The 17,059-nt window shown below is 28.6% G+C and overlaps 1 protein-coding gene across 2 annotated transcripts in view; it reads left to right on the top strand.

Moving 5' to 3' along the window:
* Positions 1–17,059, top strand: part of LOC148284952 (neuroglobin-like) — a 234,384-nt gene that overhangs the window by 98,443 nt on the left and 118,882 nt on the right. The window lies entirely within an intron of this gene.

The following is a 17,059-nucleotide window of genomic DNA, read 5'->3' as shown; positions in this document are numbered from 1 at the left end:
CAATATAAGCATCGCAAATGCTTTTTTTTCTATCTGTGCATCCATCGACATTAGTATCGTAAATAATTTTAGCCGTTTTTTCGCTGTACATTCGCTCTTCATGTCCAAAGCAGCGCAGAGCTCCTTTTTTGATTTTGTCGATAATGCTTATCTCTGCCTTGCATAATGTACGGATCTCAACATTTGTGTATCTATCGTACATAGTTTTACCACACATTTGCCTGAAAGAGCGCATTTCGACAGCATTCAGCCTACTTTCATAATTGTTTTTCCATTTCCGCACTTCATTAAACTCACCACAAAAATTAAAATACCTGTGATGGAAGAAATCTTTTTCAAATCCCCTAAGCGTTGTTCCCTGATAGTTGATTTTATTAGCTCAAAATAAATCATTAATTATTCAACCGTTATCTACAAATACCAGCGCGTGTGTGTGTATAATTATATGACATGTAACTTTAAACGTAAGGTCTCTGAATTGATTGCCCCTAAAATCCCTTTACGTCACAAATTTCAAACCTTCATCAAACAGATTACCCTGTATTAAAAAAAATATACGTGCTCAAAATTTCAGCGATTTTATTTTTTAATTTATTTTTTATTTAAATCTTAAAGTAGGGCACACATATCATACATATTGTTTTGTGTGTTCTAATAATAACATTGCAAATATATTTAATTTATAAATTGTTTATCACATATGTCTTGACCATTATTTTAAATTTTGACATGTTTTTTTCTTCATAAATATTTTTTTCCATTTCGTTATACTTTTTAATTGCTTTAAATTAAATTGAATTTTGTGACTTTGGAATTTTGGAATTTTGTGAAGTCTAATTTTGTTCTTTTCTCTAGTATTGTGATCGTGTTCATGCTGGTTCCGATCAATTTTTTTCCGAAATTCTGTTTTTTTATTAGAGTTTATAATTTTATGAACAAATATCATTGTATTGTAAAATATTCTTTGTTTATATGTTAATAATTTCATTTCATTTACCATCGACTTTACCCTCGTGTATCTGTTTTTTTTTCAAAATGATTCTGAAGGTTTTATTTTGTAATACAGTTAGTTTATCTATGTTTTCTTTGTTTGATAAAAATAAAATGCTACTACAGTAGTTAACGTGTGGTTTAATAATTGCTTTGTAAATAGTTTTGCAAGAGTCCTTATCAATAAATCTTCTGATCCTTCCCAAAATTGATATTTTTTTTGCAATCTTATTTATTACCATCTTAGCGTTTTGGTGGAATGTAAGTTTTGAATCCGACATTAAACCTGAATATTTAATTTCAGTGACTTCATTAAGTTTTTCATTTTCTATTACAATTGATAGTGTAACTTGTATTCTTTTGTTTCCTATATTCATATATTTAGTTTTGTTAACATTTAATTTTAATTTATTAATTTTTAGCCACAGTGATACATTATTAAGATCATGATTTAGTCTGTCCATAATTGTTTTATAATTTTCTCCCGATATATATATTAAGGCATCGTCTGCAAAGAGTCTTATTTTTGAATATTTTAATGTTTCACCTAGGTACTTATACATATTTTTACCTGTGACCGGGTTTCGTCGTGAATGACATCGTCAGACTGGTGGAAGACTAAACAAATTTATATGTTATATACAAGTAAAGCCGGGGATGTAAGTCATGGTTTTATATAATTATGGGAATAAAAGAGTTCAAATCAAAATTATTTTAGTATAAAGTAAAACAATTGTATAAATTAAGGTCTTTTTTAATGTTTATATTAATAACAGATGTCAAATGTATAATTTCATGAAGTTTTATAGCAAAAATGTATCTAAATTAAATGCATTGAAATTTTATTAAAACTAAAAAAAACTAGCAGTTCACAATAGTCTTAGTCCCGACCCTGATGTATGGGAGCGAAGTATGGACTTGGAAAAACGGAATGAAAGTAGGCTGAATGATGTCGAAATGCGATCTCTCAGGCGAATGTGTGGTTAAAATATGTACGATAAATGCACAAATGTTGAGATCCGTACATTATGCAAGGCAGAGATAAGCATTATCGACAAAATCAAGAAAGGTGCTCTGCGTTGGTTTGGACATGTAGAGCGAATGTACAGCTAAAAATATTTACGATACAAATGTTGATAGATGCACAAATAGAGGAAGACTGAAAAAGACATGGCATGACCAAATCCAACAAATACTTGCAGATGGACATGTTAAAAGTCGGAATAATCGATGCACGTGCATAAGAAGATGTATGAATGTAGAAAAAGCGAGATCTATAGGTAAAGATAGAGTGATCTGGCATTCTATCCTCTCTGCCTACCCGTACAGAGAAACAGCGTAATGGTTTGTTTGTTTGTTTTAAAAACAGGGGCCGCTGGTTGGTAGTTCTTTCGACAGCCATGTCCCCGGGCCCGGGGTACTTTTAAAGCATCAGAAAAACCGATCAGAAAAAAATGATAACCTACCTTTAACTTAAACTATTAAGAAAAAAGAAATGGATCAGAAGTGTGTTGTGTTCTCAACGCTATTTAAATATTTTATGTGAAAGTAAAGTTTCAGATCACGTTCTGCCTTTGATCCGATTTGTCGCTTAGATTTTGCGCGCTAAATTTAAAAAAAATATTTCTTTAATTATTCCCTTCTAGCACCTCAAATGGAATAGTACACCAACCGTAGTATATATAGTTTTTTTTGTTAAGTTACATGAAAGTAAACTTATCAGTCTTACGCTTCAGGTATCAGTCTAGGAACTATAAAATATTTTAGTGTAAAAAAATGCAGGTGTATTAGGTCACGAAAGAGTTTTTGTACCCTTTAAGTTAACGTTACATCAATATTTTTTATGCTTTTAGGTATTATAATAAAGTATTTTTTTGTCACATAGTCAATCCTGAAATATGCCATTCAATATAAAATAATCTGAAGTTACTTTGTAGCAATCCACTAGCAATATTTTATTTTAAGTTTTTTTTAAGACCGAGTTACCAAAAAACGTTTTTAATAATATTTTGAGTTTGTCTATATTTTTTAGACAATGCTTGAATTCAACTCCCTGGGGAGCTGTTAATTTTAACATATTACAACATAGATGAAGAACATTTTAGAGAAGATAATATAGATCTGGTTAAAGTGGCCACTTTACAACTGTGTAAACCAGCCAATGACAGGCCATAAGCACTGAAGATGCCTAGGCTTATATATTCATTTCTCTAAAATGTTCTTCATCTCTGTTGCAATATGTTAAGAATTTTTATATTTTTGTGTGTTATGTTATGTATAATTATATCTTATTTTTCAATAAGCTAGAGTGGAGTGGTACTGAGTGGCCAAAAAAAGATTTTATTTTTGGCATTTATTAAGAATATTCAGATATCTTTAAATAATTAGCCTCAAGTTTTGGTTTATTTAAAAATATCGCATTTTTTAAAATTGTAATGGCTGTTTTCTTTAAATGAATAAAACAAATAAAGAATTATCGGGTTGTGGTCCCGTGGCTAGCGTCTCGGACTCACGGGCCAAAGGTCCGTGCTTTGAATCCCACTCAACCCCAACTTGATTCCATTTTCTAATAGTTAGTTATTTACAACTCGTTAAAAATGGCCCTCAAAACTAAATATTTGGGCAAAACGTAAATATTTCTATTTCTTTAAAAAAAAAAAAATAATTCGTACACTTTATGTAGTACCCTATTCTGTTATTTTTTTTTAAATGTATATATACATGAATATGTATATATTTTTTAAAAATATTTATTTATTTTAACAAAAAAAATAACATACTTAGTCTAAGTGTCTACCAATATATTTTTTAAATAAATAGAAGACGATTTATTCAAATAAATTACAAAGAATACGATGCCTATTATTTGCGTACTAAAAAATGTACGCTATATTCAACAAAAAATATTGTTCAGTCATTGAGTCGAATTATTAAACAAGTTTTCTGAAACGTTCTTTTCTTTCCGTGTCTCAAAGCAATTTGGTTGAGAAGTTTTAGAATTTGCTAAGAAACAAAATGAAAGGGTCAGGAATCAAATTAAATGTCAAAAAAGAATTTGCCAAGTGGTTTAGACGTAAAAGTTTTAATTAAATAATACAAACATGTACATAACGGGAATAACCATTAGCGTTTCTAGTAAAACGTATTGATTTGCTCTGCTTTCCGCTTAACAAAATCACGCTGTTTCATTCTCACGTAAGAAAAACCAATATATATATTTTAGAAATATTAAAAAATATTTTAATTATCTAAAGTATTTAATTAAAGCAATTTATAATTCCCTGAAAAGTTCAATAATATTGTTGAAAATTTTGTCAGTATTTACCAATACTGCAAAGAATATCTAATTTTCATATCAGTTTTGACAGGCGGAATTATTTAACGGTATATATCTATGTTTTTTATTCCAGATGTCGGAGCTTTAGAATACACTGTCTTTTGCTTGTGGTAACACGATGTTACATCACCGCGCGCGAAGGGATTATTTATGAAAGTCTTTTAAGAGTAAAAAAAAGCATCATATTATGCTTGTATTTGAATACAGTAAACAAAATTATCAGGTTACTTTAAAAGAAAATTAGTATGGCTGTTGATTATATTCAAATAATGTTATTATAATTTGAATTTACCTCTTACGAGCCGTAATGGTAGATAGCAAAATCCACACGTAATAAATTCTATTGTAGTCTCCAAGATAAACGATCGTTCTTTACCCGAAGAAGAAAGGATATCCAACTGCGCCAATATAATGGCTTCATGAATATTTATGATTCTATTTATTATTCAGATAAGGAATATGTGTAAATTCTGGGAGAATGAATGAACGCGTTGTTACATTACTATCACCGATAAAAAAATATTAACGTCAGGTAATTGATCAATAGTTACTCCGTGTAACGGGGAAATTCTTTACCAATGTTTTTTTTTTCTTATTTCTTTTGTTTTCTTGATTTTATTTAAAAGTACACAATATTTCTCATTGTCAATTGTTTTATATCAGAATGTATTTTTTTTTTTTTTTTTTTTTTTATTAAAGAGGGTAAAAACATGAACAGAAAAGATAAAAGGAAAAATAATGAAACCCTCCAAACCGTATACCTCATATTTATACCAATTACCTTGGCCTCGTGGTGTAATGGTCAGCGTGTTTACCTATCATTCAAGAGGTCTCGGGTTCGATTACCGGCATGGTTTTTAAAAAAAAAAATATATATATATTTTTTTAGTTTTAAAAAATAAAACATAATCACATAACAATGAAATACATATTGAAAGTGAAAATTGTTAAAAAATAATCCCACAAAGGCATGGCCTGTTCGTGGGTATTCAAGAAAATGTTAGTGAATTTTCGCTCCTATAATAAATAATGGACAGTTATAATATTTTTGTGTAACATAAAAAAGAAAAAGTATGATATTCTGTAAAAGATAATATGGTATTCTTTTAAATAGTAATTATAAAAGGAAATGAAAATTATTAAAGGGCAACAAAATAAATCATAGAAAAAAAGAGTTCGTAGGAAATATTTGTTTAAAAGGGTGTTTTCACACTTGAATATTTCATAGTCCCTGGACTGGTACCTGAAGCGCAAGACTGATCATATTACCTTCTTTTAATAAAAAAATGATCAAGATTCGCTGCGATTGGTGTACCAATGCAGTGCCATATGCTCCATTATGTGCGGAAATGGAATGATGATGATGATGAGTTTTAAATAAGAATACAATTAGTAATTTTTATATCATTATTAAAATTGTTTTAATTTCTTTGTTAATATGTAATGCTTTCTAACTTTTTTTTTTACATGTTCATAATATTTCGTAATTTCACTTACATTTACGAAATTTATTGTATGTGCATCTAACATGTAGTGCCGTGCCTAAGTGTTAAAACTAAGTGCCGTATATTTTTAATAAATTAAAAATAGCACATACTATGATTACCGATTAAAATATATGAAATGGATTAAGAATAATTAATTGTATTTTCAAAGTCAATATGGATTTGCAGGTAATTCTGGGGATTAGTTTGCAGCAAAGTCCTGCATCTCGTCCTCCATTGGTCTCTATTTTCTGCAGCCCTCTTCAGCTCGACATATGAGGCGCAGTGAAAATCTTCGCAAACTTGCTCCAAATATTCCCGTCGGGGGCGCCCTTTTTAATTTGTCCCCTCAGCCATTCCCAGATAATGTGGAGAAATGTTTTCATACATAAATGTAAATTTTTAAAAAAAATACGTTGCTAGAAAAACGCGACATGTTTGGCCTCGGTAGTTGTGACGTCAAGATTTGTGATAATGTTGTTATTAAATTCGAATGGTCAGGAACAAATAAACATGAATCGAGACGTATTAGGGGCGCGGCCAATGGAATGGCCCTTTTTGCGAGAATTACAAATTCAAAAATATTTCGGATGCTACTAATAAATAGTTTTTTTGTTACTGGATAATAAATAACCTGTATTACTTTAAAATTTTTGAAAAAAGGGATTTTTCCTATTTATATTTAAAACATCATTTCACAAAACAAAATGAAGTAAAGTATATTCTTTGCTCCTTGGTCATAGAATATAATATGCTAATTAAAAAGTCTGATAATTCACACCTCGTAAAAGATAAACGTAAGTGGGTCATGGAAAGAGATGTTCTTGGTTAGTTTAGTAATAATTAAAACTAAAAAATAGAATAGTACATAGATACGTATTGTACATATTACATCATCATCATCATTCCCTTTTCGCACGTGATGGTGCATAGGGCACTGCATCGGTACACGAATCGCAGCGTATCTTGTTCTTTTTTGTTACATAAGGTATTGCTTATTATGGTTAATATGATAATTAGGTAAATTGTATTAATTACGCATTTATTTTTTTTATTATTTTAACTGAAATAACTCATTTAAACCGTGCTTCACTTATTGAAAAATGTTTCCCTCGGCACGGGACACCTCAGTGAGAGAAAATTATTGTGTATAAAAAAAATAAAACAAACATGTTAAAAGTATAAATAAATCACATATGTCCCAGTCTTACGCTTCAGGTACCAGTCTAGGGACTAGGAAATATTTCATTGTGAAAACACCCTATTAAATAAATATTTCATATTAACCATGTTGCGATTCGATCCCGAGACCTTTTGCATGGTAGGCGAACGCGCTGACCATTACATAAATATGTATGTTCACGCAAATTGAAATCAGTATATCAGTATACCCATGTACAGGCTTTGCCTTCGAGGGTTTTTTTTCTTATTTTGTAGCTTGTTTTTTTTTATGGAAAAAAAAAATATTCATAAATTAAAATAAAACCAAATTTTCTTTGTACAGATCTGTATTTAAACAGGTTTTCATGTTTTGATTGGGCACGTATTTTGGTACTTAATAAGGAAATTCGCTTGCTTCATTATTTTTAATGGGTTGTCAAAAACTACTTAATCAATTTTAGGAGTTATATAAAAAATAAAATAGACGAAATTGATATGATATTGGACATATCTATTTATATGGTATGTCTATTTTATAGCGAATAAATAAATGTCATAATTGAGTCTCGTGAAAAGTGGAGTTTGCGTATTAGGGTATAAATTACTTCAACTTTCCCAACTGTTCATTTTTTATAAAAGTAAATACGTTATGGTACTTTTTAATAACGTCTTCATACTTTCTTCGTAAAACTTTTCAATGTCACAACGTAAAAAAAAGTGATAAATTGTCGACGTTACGTTAAATATATCACGTGTTTTGAGTTACATGCCAAAAGTATGAAAAACTAACGGAGAATAGAAAATTAATAAATTATAAAGCCACTTGATTTATGAGATCATTATTAAACATATTTATACTAATTTATGCGCAAAGATTAAATTTTTAACTTTGTAAAGCTACTTTTTAATATCATTGGTTTTTACTATAACTCTTTCTCGTACATTTTTTTTTTCGTGATTATAAAATCAGTAAAAAGTTACGCTTACGCATAGTGGTAGAATAAGGATAAGAATATTATCCTTATTTTATTGGTCTAATAAAGATGGTATTCCCATTCTTATTTTACCACTATGCCTAGGTGTAAGTTTGTACTGAGTTTATAAGTAAAGCCCCGCGAGTAATGGATTTATTTTTAAAAAATCTGAATATTAAAAATTAAATATTTAATGATTTTCTTTACGGGGGTTTGAAACACCGTTGCATTTGTAATATGCATAAAATATTAGTTTCACTAGTTTAGATGGGCTTCTTCTTCCAAAATTAATAAGTAAATACGCTTTAAATGTATTACGAGTATATGTTCTCATTAAAATCAAATATAATATAAACATAAATCTTGCTTACGAAAAAGACATAAGCTGAAAATCTGACTTTTGGTACGTGATTTTATTTTTTGAGCTTTTTCAAGTTGATATTATTTTTTTATTTAAAGCGTTTTTCTTTTAATTTTATATCTTGTTCATAATTTTGATACATGAATTTGTTATTTGTAAGAATTAGAATGTTATAAGATTGAGATTTTATATTCCGTATATAATACATGCCAAAAAAAAGTAAAAGTAAACAATTTAAAAAAGTGTTCGTTTATTATTTTTATATGTTTTAGTGTCAAAAAAACTTGATTTACTTGTATTTAATTTTATTTTACTTTTATTTTATTGACATATTTTTTATTTTTTTTTATTTTTATGTAAACATTATTATATTTTGTTACCAAAATATTTAAAAAGAGAAATCCCTTCAAAAAAACTGCTTTTGCAGTTAAACGGGAATTAAATAATTGTTCAAAAGGATGCTTATGTAAAAATTATCAATAAAAAAAATGTATTAGTTATAAGCACCTACTGACGAATTGCATTTATGCAATTTAGTAGGATTTCATAATTTGTATTTTTTTGGAAATGAATAAAAAAAGTTATTGCCAGGGAAAAAACAACATTAATAGTATGATAAATTATTTTTTTTGTAAACTCATAAAATTTATTTTATATTCACACAATACATTAAAAAACAAAAGCAACAATAAGTTTTAACATTTACACATTTTTATACAAGTAAAAACATAATGGAATCAGAATACCTTTTTAGTTCGGTTAAAACAGATCCTCCAGATAGATTTTTAAAAGCGGCAAACATGGCAGTTTGTTAACAATAAAAAGTTCTCTCCCATTGAACCCAAAAAATGAAAAAATAAGAAATAGCTTTCCAGAAAATATTCAATAAATTATTTCTAAATTACCCATGATTGGGTCAGTACGTTGAAAATAATTTTCTGAGTTAATGTTGTTTTAAAATAACTCTGGTTGAAAAACGGGAAAGTTATCCATCATAAATCTTGTTGACCAAATAAATGTCATACTTTGGGTGATCTTTCATTGAATTTTATTATTTTATGTAAGAAATTAATTCACAGAAACGACATCCGACAGACCAACTGCAGCATATTTTGATCATTTTCGTAAAATTAAAGTCAGTGAATCAGTCTTACACTTTAAATGCCAGTCCAAAGACAATGGAGTATTCCTATATAAAGTCAACTTGTTAAATTTATTGATTTATTTTACTATTTTTGCAATGTACAGAGGTTTTTTGTTTCAGGTCGGACTATCTGTGTTTAGTTAAGGTATTTTTCGTTACATGTATTTTTTAATTACGTGATATGATAGTATAAAACGTATTTCATGTCCACCATATCGGGAATCGAACTCGCGACCTTTTGCATGGTAGGGAAAATTTCTGACTATTTGACCATATGGGGGATATAAATACCATATAGTTTAAGCGCATGGTGGTACTAAAGGTGGTATAAAAATTTGAAACTATTATTTTAAAACAGTCATTCTTCCGTAAAAGCTGAATTAACAAAAAAATTGCATGTTACTTAGTAGAAAAAACAAGTAAACAATAGCAGTTTTTTTTTTCGGAAACAGCTGTATCAACCTTATTATTAATTATAATTAAATGTTAAGAAAAATGAGTCAGGATATTAAATAAAAATGTTTTTGAAAAAAAACAGTCTAAAGGTGCGTGGGTAAAACCGTGGCAACCACCCTCTTATAAAAATAAAAAATAGGTGAAACTTAGTCGGGTTGTGGTCCCGTGGCTAGTGTCTCGGACTCACAGACCAAAGGTCCGTGGTTCGAATCCCACTCTACCCCAACTTGATTCCATTTTCTAATAGTGAGTTATTTACAACTCGTTGAGAATGGCCCTCAAAATCAAATATTTGGGTAAATCATAAGAACGCAAATATTTCTTTTAAAAAAAAAAAAAACAGTTTAATAAATTGTTGTAAAAGTATTCGAGTAGTTTCTTTTACCAGATTTTTTACCCACGCTATAAACTGTTGTTTAGAGTTAGTTTTACGGAACAGTTTAATTTGTGAAACAATAACTGCTACTGCTACTTCTTTGAAATAACCGAAACACTCATCTCTAGTTTCCATAACAGTGTCAAGGCCTCTCTATCAGCTGGCAACTTATATATTGTTTCCTCTCGGGTCCGCAATACAGTTTTTTTCTAAAGTAAACTGTCCACAAACTGTCACTGTCAGCCTTAAACGTCAAGGGCGGGCGACGAGAATGTATTGTAAAGTTGGTAAGCGTGGTAAACGTGGTTTAGAATCTCAGGCGGCATTCACAATACGTGGCTCAGTCAAGCGTTTCGCATCCGCTTGGTGATAGTTGAAACCGGAAAACGCTGTATCAGTTCTCTCGTTTCCCCGTTCTTCAGAAAGCAAAATCACCACACACCTATTCTTCTACGTATGTGATTCGTTGTATGATTTAAAGTTAGTTGAAAAATATTGTTCTTAATAACAAGACAAGAAATTTTATCGAAAGTTTAATAAATAATTCAACCATTATACGATATATTATTACAAATAATATCTGTACTTTAGAGGTAAAATATGGGAGTCGACAGAAATTATCACAATAAGCTATTTCATACGCGAATAAAACACCGAAATCCACTATGAACCTAAACCTTTCATCAATACTAAAAAACAATGTTTTGGCAATGTACTGATCTAAAAAGAATCCACTATACCTCTAAAATGGATCCAAGTAACTGGGACTTTAATGCAATATTTTTATTGATCGTCTATATCAATGACATATTTTGTCAAGACTTAAATTAAAAAATAATATCATATGCCGATGATATGGTTGTTCTAGTTGAAGGAGTTAACTAATACTCAGTAAATTTAGTAGCTAATGACGTTATAAATAAATTGAAATTATGGTTTGACAAAAATATATTATCTTTAAATACGGAAAAGACAAAAATCATCCCATTCCTTATTAATAAAACAAATTTAGATTCAGTAGTAAAAATAATTATTCACCAAAGCAATTGTAACAAAACTAACTGCAATCTCACATGTTCAGTACTTGATACAACATATAAAATTAAATATTTCGGTGTATACATAGACCAAAACTTAAAATGGAAACTAGTCAAGCGAATTAGAAAATGTATATACATATTTATTAGATTAAGGAATATTTAAAAAATCAATCATTTGAAAATAGCATATTACTTAATTGTACAATCTTTGTTACACTATGGTATTGTAGAATGGGGTAGTGCATATGCCAACATATTAAACCCTCTTAAAATAGTACAAGGATTAATTATTAAAGTAATTTTAAAGCATCCCTCAACATTCAATACAGAAAGTCAATATAAAATATTTAAGTTTCATACAGTAGACACTCTTTATAAAATAAATTTTATTATTTAAATTTATAAAAGAGAAAAAAGAAAAGAATTTGAAATGAATAAGTCACTTAAAATTCCTAAATTTCATACAAGTCATAGTCAAAATAGCTTTGTCTTCAAAGGTGTAAAAAATTATAATAATCTTCCTAATGAACTAAAAACTATTGAAAATAATATATCAATAAATAAATTTAAAGTTAATCTAAAGAAATTTTTCGTTTTATTTTTCGAAAAAAACTCGTGTAAAAACAACACTAAATTTTAATTAGTATAAATGTATTATTGTTCTATGTTTTTTTCTTTATTTATCTTATATACTTGTATTTAAAATTATATAAACTCCTATAAATAAACAACTAAAACAGTGTAAGTCACTCTCCAAGCACAGTCTCTTTTTTGGAGAGTTACAGTGATAACATTTACTAGATGTGTAAAAGTAGATATGTTTAGAATTTTACAAAAACATATACTTTTTATAAAATTGATGATTAAAAAACAAATGAAAATTTCATTTCATCTTGGAGCGTTAGACTGATCACCTTATCCTCATGCAAAAGTTTGGTGTACAAATGCAGTACCCTATGTACCAAAGGGTGCGTATAGGGACATGAAGGTGATGGTTTACTAAACGGGTAGGTTCATATTCTGCGAAAATGCACGTACATACATATTTTCCTTAAATTTATCCACAACTCACATATTTAGGCATTTTCTCATAGTTTATTTTCCCTTACATTACCCGTATTCAAAATACGTTTCAATATTTCATGGCGCGCTCGGTTACTCGAAAAAGAATAGATAATGTGAAAGTTGGCTGAGCAAAAGCAGAAGTAAAATGGTTTCCCTAGTACTATCGATATCCGGAAGGAAATAGTGGCCGGAAAATTCTGGAATAAATTTTATCTTAAATTTTTTGAACCGAAGTATTCTAAACCCAATTTTCTATAAATATTTTTATGCTGCGAATATTATTTTTTTTACAATAGACTCCAAATAGGTAGGGAAATGATGGGTTGAATAATCATTTGTAGGATTTCAGTCAGGTTCAGGTATTTTAGGTACATACTTTAGGTCAAAAATATAAAAAAAATTGTCCATATTGAAAAAGAAAAATAGTGCTAGATATTTTTTTTTGTACAAACCATTAAACAATATAATTCACTCCCCTGATCTACTTGAAAGACTTTTATTTTGTGTGCCATCTAGACAGACAAGACAAAATCATATGTTTCACACAGACAACGCGTTACAAACTATTTAAAACAATCTACAATACCTAAAATATGCTAGCAATATAACTATAGATTTAACGAGGTTGATATTTTTATTGACGATTAACGTTAATTAAATTCAAAAGTCATAGAAATATTTAGAGAAGCACATATTTCAATAATTATTTAAATTTTAAAACTGTATTCTTTTTTTAAATTATTATATATTTTTTTTTATTATTATTTTTATCTCTATATAATTATTTTTTAAAACATTTTAAAAATATTTTATTTTTTTACAGGACTCACTAAGTGAATTAGTATGGCTTGTCGGTAAAGATCCTTCACATTAAATCATATGATAGCACTACATAGTTTTATAGTAATATGTAATAATTACTACTAACTTAAATATAAGGAGCGAAAAAAGTACATACAATTTATACTTTTAAAAAAAATTTAGAAAAATGCAAAAAAAAGCAAAAAATAAGTGAATGATAACGCAATTATAAGATAAAAAAATAAATATAGAACCGGAGTACCAAAATTTAAAACAGAAGTGGGTACATGTTTAATAGGCACAAAGCATTTTATTAAAAACATTATTTATTAACATATCCATATCTATATCTATATCTATATCTATATCTATATCTATATCTATATCTATATCTATATCTATATCTATATCTATATCTATATCTATATCTATATCTATATCTATATCTATATCTATATCTATATCTATATCTATATCTATATCTATATCTATATCTATATCTATATCTATATCTATATCTATATCTATATCTATATCTATATCTATATCTATATCTTTATCTATATCTATATCTATATCTATATCTATATCTATATATATATCTATATCTATATCTATATCTATATCTATATCTATATCTATATCTATATCTATATCTATATCTTTATCTATATCTATATCTATATCTATATCTATATCTATATCTATATCTATATCTATATCTATATCTATATCTATATCTATATCTATATCTATATCTATATCTATATCTATATATACATCTACATCTACATCTACATCTACATCTATATCTATATCTATATCTAAGTCCATATCTATCACATCCTCATCTATATCCAATTCAATTTCTGATCTTTTACATTTGTTTTATTTCACAAAATTTTAATCATTGTGTCTTGTTGTTGAAAATTGTTAACTCTACCATTACTATGGTAGAACTACTTACTAACTACTGTTAGCAACAAAAAAATTTCTTTATCCGTAAAGTTTAATAGGTAACGTTTTAAGGTCATGCAAATCAGAACTCACCCATTAGTAGTGCAATTCGCTTGCTGAATACGGTTTCTGCGGATAATATGAATCTATTTTTCTGTGTTTATCGGCAGTTGAGCAGCTATCTGATTTTAATTCATTAACTTCTTAGTTATATTTACAGTCTGCATTACGCGATGGGTTCATCATCGTTCCCTTTCCGCACCTGATGGTGCATAGGGCACTGCATTAGTACACCAATCGCCGCGTATCTTGATCATATTTGTTTCACGACAGTAAGATAATCAGTCTTACGTTTCAGGTACCAGTCCAGGGACTATGAAATATTCTAGTGTGAAAACACCCTTTTAAATAAATATTTCACATCAACCATGTCGGGAATCGAACCCGAGATCATTGCACCACGATGCTAACGCGATGGGTTAGAGAGCCCGTAAAGAAATATAGACTACAATTACCAAATAAATACCCTTCTAAGCTGGGCAAAGTGTACAAAAAAATGTATAAACGATAAAATGTATGAATAAAAAAACATATATTTAAACATTTAAAAAAATAAAAATTAAATAATATTTTAAAAAATAATAAACTTCCCCTATTCAACAATAAATTTGACTACATTAGTTTTCTCCATACCTTTATTCTCTATAGTCAACCAACAAGCTTACGAATGTAATATAGCACACACCACCCACATTCAGTACACACTTACATCTTATTTATTTATATACACAACAATTTTTACATGTGAAATCATTTCATTGGCTCTGACTGTTTATTGTTATTATAATGTTGTACAATTTTTCTCTCGTGTGAATTTCAAATAAATAAATTACTTTCCAATCCAAGCATACATACAGGACCAAAAAAATGCCAAATATGGAAGTAGAATATAAATTTAATCGTTAATTCAATATAACGAGGGGATAAAACAAAAACTGACCATGTTATAATGTGTAGGACATTCATGCACACACCAAATAATAGTTTTAATTAAGTTAAATATTAAACATGTAAAAATAAGAAATAAAAAATATATAAATACAAAAAAAAAAAAAATATCATCCTCTCTCAATATTTCTACGATTTATGACTTAAATCTATATACATTTACATACAAAATATCAGCTTTTGTAAATCTATTGTTATATCAGTATTGCTCGCATATTCTAGGTTTTGTAGATTGTTTAAAATTGACGCGTTGTCTGTGTAAAACAGAAGATTTTGTCTTGCCGGTCTAGATGGCACACGGATTGAAAGTTATTCAAGTAGATTACGAGAATCAATTTTATTATTAGTATAAAAATAACTGGTCCAATTATTATAACTATTACAGTTTTATAATATGTTTTTTTTTTATTTTTGTTACTCTCCAGAAAAGAGACTAGCTTTTCTGCTTGGAGAGGAATCTACACTTAGTTCATAATTCAATTATACACACATATTTAACAGTAAAGTGACACAGTTTGTAAGTGATCACTTAACCCTGACGATGACAAATAATAAGCAGCTTGATTCCTGTCGAAAAAATATTTAGTAACTTAGTTTTGTTAAATAGATATCAAAAAAGCTTTCGATGATGTTTCACCAAAATAAATATTTCAGTGATGTAAACAAACTTATGAATATAAAATAATTAATGGTGTAACGTAGTTCGGGAGTTGTATTTTGGTCGTTGCGTTGGTTAAATTTACTAAAATAATTAACCTTGAGACTATTTTTAAATATGCCGCGTATATAAATGTAAGAATCAATGGAGAAATGTTATGTTGTTAAAGAAGTCATGGATTTCGCTTTTCTAGCACTTTGTATAAATACTATCAATTCAATGTTTTATCCACAAATTTAGAAGCACATTGTACCTTTTTTTTTTAAAAAATATATTTCATAACAATAATGTAACGTAAGTACCTAATTATTTTGTATAAATCATTCAAACAAATGTTATATGCTTCAATTTCAGAACACTGCCGTTTTTTTTTCAAGGATTAAAGAAACCAAAATAATGAATAATTTAAACCCTAACAAATTTTGGCCTTACTCATAAACTTAGCCTATAGTTACGCCTAAGTATAATGGTATAATTTGGATAGGAATACCATTCTTATTCTACCACTATAATAAGGATGGTATTTCCATCCAAATAATACCACTATAATTAAGTGTAACTTTATAACAAGTTTATGGGTAAGGGCCATAAAGTATAGTACATACATAATTAAATTACATCTGCTAACTTATGTTCAGCGTTTTACGTTCAGGCTACAGTTTTTCAGAAAAGGAATAAACGGCAGGTATAGGATAAAATTCGGTTTTCACTAAAGAACAGCCATTAAAATTATTTTTTTGTTATTTAAAATTTCCAGGAAGATTATTTTTGACAGCTTTGTGAATTTCATTTTTAATGGTGATGAATTTCTATCAGCTCTTACATCAAGGGCGTTGTACAAATGCTTACTCTAGATAATTAACTTACAGACAGATTGATTGTTTATGAAAAAAAAACTATGCAATAGAATTGATTTATTTTTGCACCACAACAGGCCAGGAGGCCCAATCACAGTGGCGGATTACATCACAGAACACCCAGGCTTGAGAAAAATTACATTTTATTTTTTTGTGTTCTCACCGAGAATCGAACCCGGAACCTTTCGTGTGTGAGTCAAGCGTCTTGACCACTACACCACGGAGGCCACCAAAACACATCATCATCATTCAATGGTGCGTATTACATACAATACAGTATACGTATACAGCGTATTTCGATTATCTGTTACATAAATTAAGGGTGGTTAGTTTTACGCTTGAGATACCAATCCGGGACAGTGAAATAATGCAGTGTTAAGCCACTATTAA

The sequence above is a fragment of the Micrasema longulum genome, unplaced genomic scaffold, assembly GCF_059751315.1.
Source record: "Micrasema longulum isolate JH-2025_06_02 unplaced genomic scaffold, ASM5975131v1 h1tg000073l, whole genome shotgun sequence".
NCBI lineage: Eukaryota > Metazoa > Arthropoda > Insecta > Trichoptera > Brachycentridae > Micrasema > Micrasema longulum.
The sequence above is the reverse complement of the archived record's forward strand: the minus strand, read 5'-3'. Positions and strand labels throughout refer to the sequence as shown.